The sequence below is a fragment of the Tamandua tetradactyla genome, chromosome 3 (genome assembly GCF_023851605.1).
Source record: "Tamandua tetradactyla isolate mTamTet1 chromosome 3, mTamTet1.pri, whole genome shotgun sequence".
In the NCBI taxonomy this organism is placed as follows: domain Eukaryota; kingdom Metazoa; phylum Chordata; class Mammalia; order Pilosa; family Myrmecophagidae; genus Tamandua; species Tamandua tetradactyla.
In genome coordinates, this window is record NC_135329.1 from 33,566,920 (window position 1) to 33,578,750 (window position 11,831).

Here is an 11,831-nt window from a genome sequence, read left to right on the forward strand (position 1 = left end):
AAACCCGAAGAAGCAGCACTGTTTTCATCCCTATTTTGCAAATGAGGAAATGGGTGCATATAGATGTTAACAAATCACCCAGGGCCAGGATTCTCAATATCTGGTTGACTTTCACATATGGGCTTTGAAGCAAAGTCATCCCTGGATGGAGAGAAGGTAGGACACAGTGCACTTTCTGGGAACCACGTCTGTGTCCACCAGGAAAGCCTCCCAAAGGATGTTTCAGTAACCAGTTTCTAAGATGGTGCCCAACTCACCTTCTGGTATTCACACTTTGTGTAATCACCACCACCCACCCCTCCTTGACTAACTTCCTTCTAATTAATTGAATTTATCAACATGAGGGGATGATTAGATTACAAAGGATTCTGACTTGTCTTGCTAGTAAATTCTCTCCCTTGCTGGCTTTGATGAAGCAAGTTGGGGAAGCCCACATGGCAAAGCATTAAAGGCAGCCTCTGGTCAACAGCCAGCTAGAGACTGGTGTTCTCTCTCCAAAGACCCAAAAGTAATTGAATCCTTCCAATAACCACGTAAAAGAGCTTGGAAGTAGATCCTTCTCCAGGTCAGTCTTCAGATGAGATTCCTGCCTCATGAGAGACCCTGAAGCAGAGGACTCGGCTAAGCCAGGCCTGAATTCCTGACCTACAGAAAGTGTGAGACAATAAATGCAGGTTGTTTTAAGCCTTTATTCTTGTGATTATGTTTGTTATGGAGCAAGAGATAACTAATACAGATGTACATCAACTAGCATGACAAACTATAAGAATTATATTACTCAGATAATTTAAAGATAAAGACACAATTTTAGTTTTAAACATCTTGATAGAAGTCACAAAAGCTGTCCTTTCAAAGCTGTGAGTAGTATCTATCTTTAAACATTCTTCTGAGATCGAATGTTCTTTGGTTTGGGGAAACAAGTAACTCATCACTTGAATAAATACTAAATTAGCTTAAGAGATCAGGCCATGGCAAGGTAGGCTATTTGGACCAAATTGCCCACTGACAACAAAAACAGGTTCTGGAATAAGAAAAGGTCTTAAAAGCATTTTAATGTAACAATACAGCACCTAATTATCAGGTCAAAACTTAAAGGTAAACAGATAATTAGAGATATAAATAAAACCTGGAAGCTACTTTTTCCTTCAAAACACTTACTAATTTTTTTTTGGTTTACTAAAGCTGCCAGAACACAACGTACCAGAAATGGATTGGCTTTTATAAAGGGGATTTATTCAGTAATAAGTTACAATTTGAAGGCTGTGAAAATGTCCAAATTAAGGTATGAACAAGAGGATACCTTCCAAGCACAAGGGATCCCTGGCAGTCAGCCCCAGAAAGCCACAATCTTTGGAAAGAAAACACTCTCTTATTGATGTCTCGGTTTTAGACTTCTAGCTTCAAAATGGTGAGCCAATAAATTCCCTTTGTTTAAGCCAAAAAAAAAAGAAAAGGATAGCATCACTCAAGAAAGGCCGATTGCATCTGGGGTTTCTCTGTCATGTGGGAAGGCATGTGATAATGTCTACTGTTCTTCTCTCCTGGCTTCTGGTTTCAAACTTCTCTCTCGACTCCTTCTGGCATCTCCTGGGGTGCCCCCATTCTTCATCTCTAAACATCTGTCACCTGTTTTCACATCTCTTTGCTATTAGCACTGAGCTCTCTCTATGTTTTCTGCCTTTTATTCTCTTCATAGAGGATTCCAGTGAAAGGCTTAAGACCCACTTTGAATGGGTGGGGTCACATTTCCATGGGGACAACCTAATCAACATGTCCCATGCATAATAGTCTGTCCTCACAAGATTGGATTAAAAGAACATGGCTTTTCTGGGGTACCAGCACACTAATCATGGCAAATTTGGACTTTCCTTTGAGGAGGATAGAAATAAGATTCTAACCCCACTTAAATTGGAAAGTCTAGTGGAAGATTTCTCTCACAGTATTTTGTGGTAACTCAGGGTTACATCCCAACAAGAAGAGTGAACCAGATATACAACAGCCCTACTCTGCCTTAGTAATTGGGGTTACATCACTATGGTGGTCCAAGAAACCTTCAGTTTTGAACTTGGTGTAACATGGTTCTAGAGGTGCAGAGCCCACAGGCACCTGAAACAAGCAAGAACAAATCCTATTCAGAGAAAGGTAGTTTAATCCTGAGACTCAACTTATTGCTAAAATGTTTTTTTCAAGTACAATTATGATTAGCACATAAAGATAACCTGTACCAAAGGAAAACAAGTAGCATGAGAAGAAACAGCAGAAAGAACAGATAACAGCATCATATCTACAAACTCTTTGACCACTGGAATAATTAGAAAGAAATGCCACTTCCTCAAATACCCTCCAAAACAAACAAACAAACAAAAACAACAAACTACAAAAGTCCACTTACTATGCTTAAAAAATGAGAGAAGCTTGAAAATATTTGTAGGCAACTTTCGATAGTGATATAGAAGATGTAAAAAGGAGCCAAATACAAAATCCCATGAGGGATGGGAGAAATAATATGAAACTATTGACCTCACCATCCAGGAATCCTCTGACGCTGTGTCAGACTTTAGGGACACCCAAATCAATAGGCCATGCCCTCAATCCTGAGGCTTACTCTTGTGAAGCTTATGTAGGCAGCGGAGAAGCATAGACTACCTTTAGGCATGACAAAGAGTTACGTCTGGAGGACCTCTTTTGTTGCTCAGGTGTAGCCTGGAGATGACTCCCAGGGATGAATCTGGCCTTGCACCGTGGGATTAACAATTCCATCCTGACCAAAAGGGGGAAAAGAAGTGTAACTAGTAAAGTATCAGTGGCAGAGAGAGTTCAAATAGACTAGAGAGGCTACTCTGGAGGTTGCTCTTATGCAAGCTTCAGGTAGACCTTGCTACGTATCGTAACCTACCAAACCCCTACCAGGACCATACTAGCCAATCCTAAAGAAAACCTAGGGCAATATATAAGATTCCACAAGGGTTCATGCACTAAAGTAACTTTCCAGAAACCTACAACCTTCAGATGAGTCCTGGGTCCAGATAAGTCCTGAAACCTAGAGGGCCCAGCCTCTCAAGAACATCAGATAGTGCCATCTCCCTACCCCATATTAGTGACAGACCCTTCCAATATGAAAAATTTAGAATGGCCCTAGCCCAAACACTCCTAAAGAGAGGGATGGAAAGATCAAAGGTGATGATGGAGTTATACAGTGAAGATAGGATTTAATGAATATGGATGCTGAATCATTAAATTGATATCTCTTTTAGTCTCCAGTGTCTTAGAGCAGCTAGAAGTGAAAACCTAAAACTGGAATTGTAACCCATGTCAAACTCTGAAATCTGTTCTACAACTAATTGTGGTGCTGTGTTTTGAAAATTATTGCTTTTTTGTATATATGTTATTTTTCACAAAAAAAGAAGGAAAAAAGTTGATTGTGAGGATAAAAAAAAATTTAAGTCTTCTAGCCTCCCATATTCTGGAGCAGCTAGAAGGAAAAATCTGAGAGGATGGTATGGTAGTTCATGACAAACTCTGGGATCTGTCCTGTAACTACTTGTTAAAGAGTGCTTTGAAAACTACTGCTTTTTTATTTCTTTGTTTTTATATATACTGTACTATACAATAAAAAAATTAAAATAATAAAGAGATGTTAGGTTTAGGAGAATCCTTTGTATAATGTTGTTAGTTGAAACTTTCCTTCCATACCCCCACAAAAGTAGATATGATAGATACTAATATTCTCACGTTTTAGATGATATGTTAAATTATCTTACTCTAAATAACATGGATAATGAGAGGCAAACATGAAATTACAGCCCCAAATTTAAAGAATCAAAGTCTAAATCTCAATCATACAACCCTTTGTCTGTCCTACTGTCACAGTTTTAGCACTGAAAGCCAGCATCATGGGAAAAACCCCTGATCTGGGCAAACTGAGAGGGTTGGCCATTCTACAAAATATCTTCTTGCAAGTAACCTAAACCAAACTGTTAAAATAGTAGAAAAAAGTTTGAAATTAATGACCTACAACTTTGTTGAAGCTTCTAATGTAAGAATCGTCAGCTTGAGCAATTTCCAGTATCTTTCATTATAAACAGAACTATATGAAAATATTATATTTGGATTCTTGTACAGAAAATCCAAGAAAATATACACATGAAATGGCCATCTTGATTGACAGAGATGCATGATGAGTAGAGATAAAAATGTATAAACTAAAGCAAATAAGTAATTGGATACTATTTATAAATAACTGAAAAAAAGAGCCAAATACAACTTCTATAAATGAAAAATACAAAAAAAAAAAAAAAAAAAACCACAACAACAACCAAAATTAAAAAATTTGATGGGTGGGGATAAGAGAAGATTAGACAAAATTAAAGGGAGAATTAGTGAACAAGAAATTAGAAGGAATTATCCAGCATGTAACACAGAGAGACAAAACAATAGAAAAAAGAAAAGAGAGGATAAGAGATATAGAAGAAAGAAACACAAATATGTGTTTCATTGGAGTCCCAGAGACAGGTGAGAGAAAATCGGGCATAGACTAAATTTGAAAAACTTATAGCTAAGACTTTTCAAGAATGGATAAAAGACCCCAATCCATAGATTGAAGTATAAAAGACCTCAATCCATAGATTGAAATATAATAGAATAAATCTCTAGCTGAATAAAGAAAAAGGCATTCGCATGAGACACATCTTAGTAAAACTTCAGAAAACCAAAAGCAAGGAAAAACATCTTAAAAGCAGCTAAAGGAAAAAAAAAGAGATGACCTAACCAGCAACAATGGGAAATCAAATATTTTGAATATGCTAAAAGAAAATAACTACTGACCTGGAATTCTATACAGTGAATATATATTTAAAATATATCATATATAACTATATTTATATAAAATATTATATTTACATTATACAAAAATATATATTTAAGAATAAGGACAAAATAAAGACATATCAGATAACTAAAACAAGGAATTTTCCAATTTTAGACCTATGCTAAGGGGATTCGATGGTATGTACTTTAGGCATACAATGAAAAAATTCTAGATAGGAGGCCTGAAATGCAAGAATAAGCATACATTAAATAAAGTGGGTGAATACATGGGTAAATTTAAATGAACATATACTGTATAAATAGTAATAATAATGTTTTGTCAAGTTTGAAAAATACTGGAAAAATTGAAATTAATAGCATATAGGCTGAAGGAGTAAGTGGAATCAAAGTGTTATAAGGTTGTTCTATTATTTAGGAATGGATTAAGCACATTATTCAACTTTAGATTTTAATAAAAAATTAACATGTAATTTATTAAAAAATAATCTTGTAGTTTTTAGAGTAATCATTATAAAAGTAGAACTTATATATTCCAGAGTGGTAGAAGAAAGAAATGAAATGATAAAATTAATCAAGTGAAGAGATGGCAAGACAAGAAAAAAAAAACTTAAACTAGGAAAAAAGATAGAAAATCACAAAAACAATGGTAGATTTAAACCCAAATATATTAGTAATTATATTAAATGTAACTGTGCTAAATGCTCCTGTTAAAAGACAAAGATTTTCAGGTTGCATAATGTAACTATGGGGAATAGAGAAAGGAAAGTAACCTGCCCAGGGGCCTTCAGAGAGTCATAGCAGGGCCAGCAACCCAGGTGATCTGTTTTCTAGTCCTGTATTCTGTCAACTCTCCCCAATCCAATATAGTCCAGCCCATTCATATTTTTACTGCAATTTTATTGATATATATTATGTATTTACGTACCATGAAGTCATCCAAGGTGTACAATCAGTGGTTCTCAGAATCATCATATAACTGTGCATTCATCATCAGAATCAATTTTGAACATTTTCATTACTCCAAAAAAATAAGGACAAAATTAAAAGTAAAAAATGAATACCTAAAACATCCCATTTCCCCTTTACTCTTTATTTATTTTTGTCTTTATTTTCTTACTCCTCTGTCCATACACTAGATAAACAGAGTGTAGTCACAAGGTTTTCACAATTACACAATGGCAACTTAAAAGTTGTATAGTTATATACTCATCTTTAAGAATCAAGGCTATTGAGTTACAGTTCAAGACTATCAGATATTTTCCTCTAGCTACTTCAATACACCAAGAACTGAAAATAGATATCTAATACTGCATAAAAATAACCTCCAGAATGACCTCTTGATTTTATTTGAAATCTCTCAGCCACTGAAACCTATTTTGTTTCATTTCTCTTTCCCCCTTAGGTCAAGAAGGCTTTCTCACTCCCATGATGCTAGGTTCAGGCTCATCCCTGAGAGTCATGTCCTGCATTGCCGGGGAGATTTATACCCCTGGGAGTTGTGTCCCACATAGTCAGTGAGTTCACCTGCTGAGTTGGCTTAGAGAGAGAGGCTACATCTGAGCAACAAAAGAGGTTTTCTGGGGGTGACTCAGGCATAATTGTAAGTATAGCCCATTCATATTGAGCAGCTTACTGCTTATGAGATGGTATTAGACTTTTGAACACATAGATGAATAATATAAGATTTCTATCCTACAGGCATTTTCCTAAATGTTTGAGTATGAATTATCTGGAAACATACTACTCTACGGGTGTATAGACACACCATATTTCTTTGGGGGTTGGGGAAGAGCAAAGGCTTTGGGGCTGTGTCCAAGAAAGGCCCTGGGGCAGGCCATGGTGGCCCAGCAGGCAAGAATGCTTGCCTGCCAAGCCAGAGGACCCGGGTTCGATTCCCGGTGCCTGCCCATATATAAAAAAGAAAAGAAAAGAAAGAAAGGCCCTGATTGTGTGCCTACATGTTCATCTGAGAGGGAGTTTATGAAGATGCAGGGGAGGGTAGGAGGAGGCACTTTTCTGAATGGAAATTCATCAATGTATTTCTGTCTGCTGCAGTTATCAGTGTTGCTATTTCAGTGAGTAATGGTGGAGCCTTCCCTGGGCTCATGCCAGACGCTGGGGGTGGGGTGGCATGCAGGGCAGCGATATGGCAGGGGTCCTCTCTGTCGTCAGAAAACATGAGCTCATGCCAAGGTTTCTGCAGGTCACAGAGATAGCATGGCTCTCTGGAGACAGGCGTGACCCTCAGGTCGGCTCCTAGTCATTGAACTAAAGTAGGCTTAGTGTCAGCCTGAATGTTAGCGGTGATAAGGGCCGGATAATGGTAGCCAAACTCCCATGGCCTCTTTAGGCCTCCCTGAGAGCCCTGAGGCCAGTGAGAGGGCAGGTCAGGGAGGGGCCAGTAGGAGGAGCATGGTCAGAGAGTCTGCTCGGGTGCTTTTAGCTCAAAACCCCTCTGTCATGCTCTGAGCTCTCTGGAGGCTGCTAAAGAGGCACCCTGTCATCTCCTGAGGCTCAGGGCCCAAAGGAACTGTCACAAGCCAGTTTGTTCATGGCCCTGCGTCCAGGCCAAACAAGTGGTTGCCTAAGGTGAAGACACTGGCCACGATGAACTTCTGGATAAATATCAAACTGCCAGCACTTTCTTCTCTGGACTTTTTTCTTGTTTCATCCAATTTGCTGTATCTGCTGGCAAATTTTAGTAAGTGGGGAAATAGGGCATTATGTGTATTCAGGAACCGTTGCTGTGATCCGGCCGCCATGGGTAATCTGCATGGCAGGTTTAAGCAGGGATAGCCAAAGCTTGGTCAAAGTACAAATGGTGCCTGTTTCAGAACCTCTATGCTCTCTTGACCCTGACTTGGCCGCCTCTGAGCTGGCATCTGACTAAGCCTTCTTGGGATTTAAAATAAGCCACACCCATTTTAAAAAAACAATGAAATGTGTGTAACGAAAATTGGATGATGGTCATGACCTTAGGCCTGTGAATCTTGGGGGGCTGCTACCCAGCCAAGTAGGGGAGGAAAGAAGGTAGAGTTAGAGATGGGAGCGAGTTATGGAACTTTCTTTCTCAGCACAGAGCAACCTATAGGGAGGTTGACTAATGAGATTCAATGATCTTGCTGTCCCTGAATTAGTCCAACTCCCTTACTTTACAGATGAGGGAACCGAGGGCAAGAGAGGAAACCTGGCTTGCCTCTGTTCACAGTGCTGGGTAGTGGAGCTGGGAACACAGCTCTCCAACTCTGCTTAATACCTTTCTTCACACACAGGTCTCAGCCTTCCCTTTAGGAAATGATGAAAGAAATATTTTTCCGTGTCGTTGCTTACAGGGTTGCTTTAAGTTTTGAAAAATATAAAGCTCTTGTGTCTTGTGTGTAGACAGCCCCAAACTGCAAATACTGTTTAACATTTCCTCACAACCTGTCACTGAGAACAGAAAAACCTTTTTCCTTGATGTCTGGAGCTCTGCTGACTTCTACTGGGATATGCAGACACTGTACATGCAGGCTAACCAGTCATTCTCTTCTAATGACGTGATCTATGCAAAAAATTAAGACACATGCAATTCTATATATTATTTATGAACATATGTAGATGTAGAAAAAGGATAAAATATACATGTAATGGTAGACATGAATTCAAGATAGGGGTTACCTCTGGGGAAGGTAGGGATGGGAGCATGATTTTCTTTAAAAAAGAGATCTGAAATCACTACAACAGTGTTAACATCTATTAAATCTTGGATGTTGTCACACTAGAGGTTTTTTTCTGTATTTATACCTATGTCTAAAATAGTTGATAATAATAATAATTTTTATGCTTATTATGGAGTATATATTTATTACATAGTATAAATTATGTATTTATTATATATTGACATTTATGTAAAGACAATAAAAAATGAAAATATAAAATCTGTGGATTCAAGTCCTTGGCCCTGCTGGCAGTGGGGTAGTTTAATAGCATGAATGGTTCTGGCAAAAGCTCTGGAAATATGGGCTCTAGATCCATTTCCACCACCACATTAGTGACCTTCAGCAAGCCACTTCTTTTCTGTAAATGAGGGCTTTGGGCTGGGTGATGCTGAAGTTTCTTCCAACTGTTTCTATGACTTGAATAAAACTTTAACACCAGGGACAATCCCAACGTATAAATTTCATAGGCTTGTGGTGAAGAATAAATGGGATAATACATGCAAATCTCTTAGCCAATATCTGACCCATGGCAAGTTCTTTATACTTGTTGGCCACTGTTATTATCATTACTAGGTTTAATGGGAGTAATTGAAGAGCAGCCAAAGATTCACACATGGGTGAAAGAGGAATGGTGCACCTCAATAGAGGTGCTAAGATGAAGGTGATAATTTGTTACTAAACAGACAAATCCATTTGCTGGTATTGAAAAATGGTCCAGTCCCCACAGAAAGATGAGGCATGGGACATCACAGTGTTAGTGGTACCAAAGCTGGGTTTGGCTAGGAAGATCCATGTAGGAGGTTAAAGGAGGAGGTAGTTAAAACTGACGATGAATAGTATTTCCAGATTATGGTTTCAGCCTGGAAATGCTCACAGACCACAGTCTCCCCCTGTTTGGATTATAAGCCAGAGGCCACCTAATGCAGGGCAGCAGCGTGTGGAGCACGGCTCACCATAGTTTGGCAATTTGAGTATGCTGTCATGATTTTTTATATATCCCTGGTCCACTTGCACTATTATTGACATACATTTTTTTTTAATTTAAATAAACTCAGTGTTTATTATCAGAGATTTGAATGTTGTTGGTATGGGTTATGTCCCAGGAGTTTAAAAAATCTCCCCAGGTGATTCTGAGACAAGGTTGAAAACCACATCTTCAAAACATGGAAGGGAAATTCTCAGCTGCTAGGAATGAAGAGGGAATTGAAAGCCAGAGTAGTAAGAGGAGAGCTAATGCTGTGGGGCCGATGGAGTCTGAAAAGGGCTGGGGAAATTCTGAGGAATAGCTACAGGTCCAGGAAAGAGGTCCTATTGGCTAGAGGCTTGGTTTTTTTTTTTTTTTTTTAACATGGGCAGGCAACCAGGAATTGAACCTGGGTCTCAGGCATGGCAGGTGAGAATTCTGCCACTGAGCCACCGTCACACTGCCTTAGAGGCTTGGATTTTAACACAGAGGGGCAGGATGTGAGGCCTCAGGCCTGTAAGAAAGTGAAGTTGCATAAGTCAGGGTCCTTGAAAAACTGCATGTTCAGTGAAAGGGGAGCTTCCCTACCCACTGATGAGGGAAAGGTTGTTTGCCTGGGCCCTAGATAGGAAACCATTGTCCATGATAGAGCAACACTCCAGCTGAGAACTTAGCTTAAAAATTGGTCCCAAGATTATGATATCCCCTGTTTCACTTTTCCTATTCCATCATTTCTGCCCTCCTGGAATCACTTCCTCAATAAACCACCTGCGCTTAAATATTTTTCTCCTAGGATTTTCTTTTAGGGGAATTCAACAAGACAAAGAGAGGGAATGCAAAGATTGGGGAGAGGCAATATTTGAAGAGAGAAAATCTGAGAATTTTGCAGGATAAATGAAAGATAGGTATACTTAGACTCAATAAACAAGCCCTAAGCAGGATAAAAAAATCCACCCCCAGACACACTGTAGAACTTCAAAGATAAGGAGAAAAATTTCGTGAGCAACAAGAGAGAAATGATGGATTAATATTCCAAGGCATGGCAATTAGACTAGCAGCAGACTTTTCAATAGCCACAAAAAGCCAGAAGATGAGGAATAAGGTGCTAAAGGAAAAGACAGGCAACCTAGAATTTAATACTGAGCTAAGCTATGATTCAAGAGTATGGGTGAAGTAAAGACATGTCCAGATTAAGACATTTACCTATTCACAGACACTGGTTGAAAGAACTACTATATATCATGTACCCATTGATACTGTTTCTACCCCTGTAGCCACAAGAACAAAGTTCAATCTCAGGACACACAAGAGATCTTATGATTCTGTTTTGGACCTGAGGGGGTGAGGGAGGGGCTGGTTCCTTCTTGAGTAGCTTTGCTTGACTTTGATACTGCCTGGGTGAGTAGAGGTGCCATCTTGAGTAACGATTTTGGGGGGAAGGATTAGTAAAACCTGAGAGCTTTAGTCTGCATCTTCTGGTTAGGGACTCCCTACCCTCTCCTTACTCTTGGCATTAGATTTAGGATTATGCAAATCCTAAAGCAGTATCTGTGTGGGTGCCCAAGGTGAAGAGCTTTTCCAGAATCTTGAGTAGAGGAGGGAACACCTTCACTACTCTCTGCAGCTTGAATTCCCATCTTCTCCACCGCTACCTAGAGAGAGAAAGAGAAGTAATTATAGGCTTACAGGAAATAGCTTTTAATTTGTATGTGATACTTTGCTTCTCCTGACCTTGGGTTCCTAATCTATAAAATGAAGGAAAGAAAGAAGACAGACCTAGATGGAAACTTTTTTTTTTTTTTTTTTGGAGCTAAATCTCTTGAAAAAACCTGAAACCACCCTTCTGGGTTCCTCTGCAGTGGTAGCTACTTTCCAGAGCAACGTATAGGCAAAAATAAGCCTCCTCCTCTGTGATGCATGCTGGTTAGGCCAGCTTGTCTTGGTGAACTAGACACCTTTCTTCCAGCTTGCTCCTTCTCCCTCCCCCACCTCAACAGGAGAGTAAGAATGAGGTTAAATCATAAATTAGATGCAGAAAATAAGACATTTATTTTCTTTCCCTGATTTAAGTTCCATAGACCCTGATCATAGGGTCTATGAAATTAATTGGGTGGATTTTAGTGTTATGGTTTTCCTCAAACATTTAAAAAGTACTACATAAGTAATACAGAAACTTACTTCCATTGTAAAACCATTCAGATAAAATACATAAAGAAAAAGATTCCGTTAATATCCTTTCCCATCTTTAATTCTGGCACCTTCTCTAGAGGGAAACACCATTATTGCTTTGGTGTGTTTGCCTTCCACATCTTCCCTTATATCTTTACAAAGATAGATGCTCA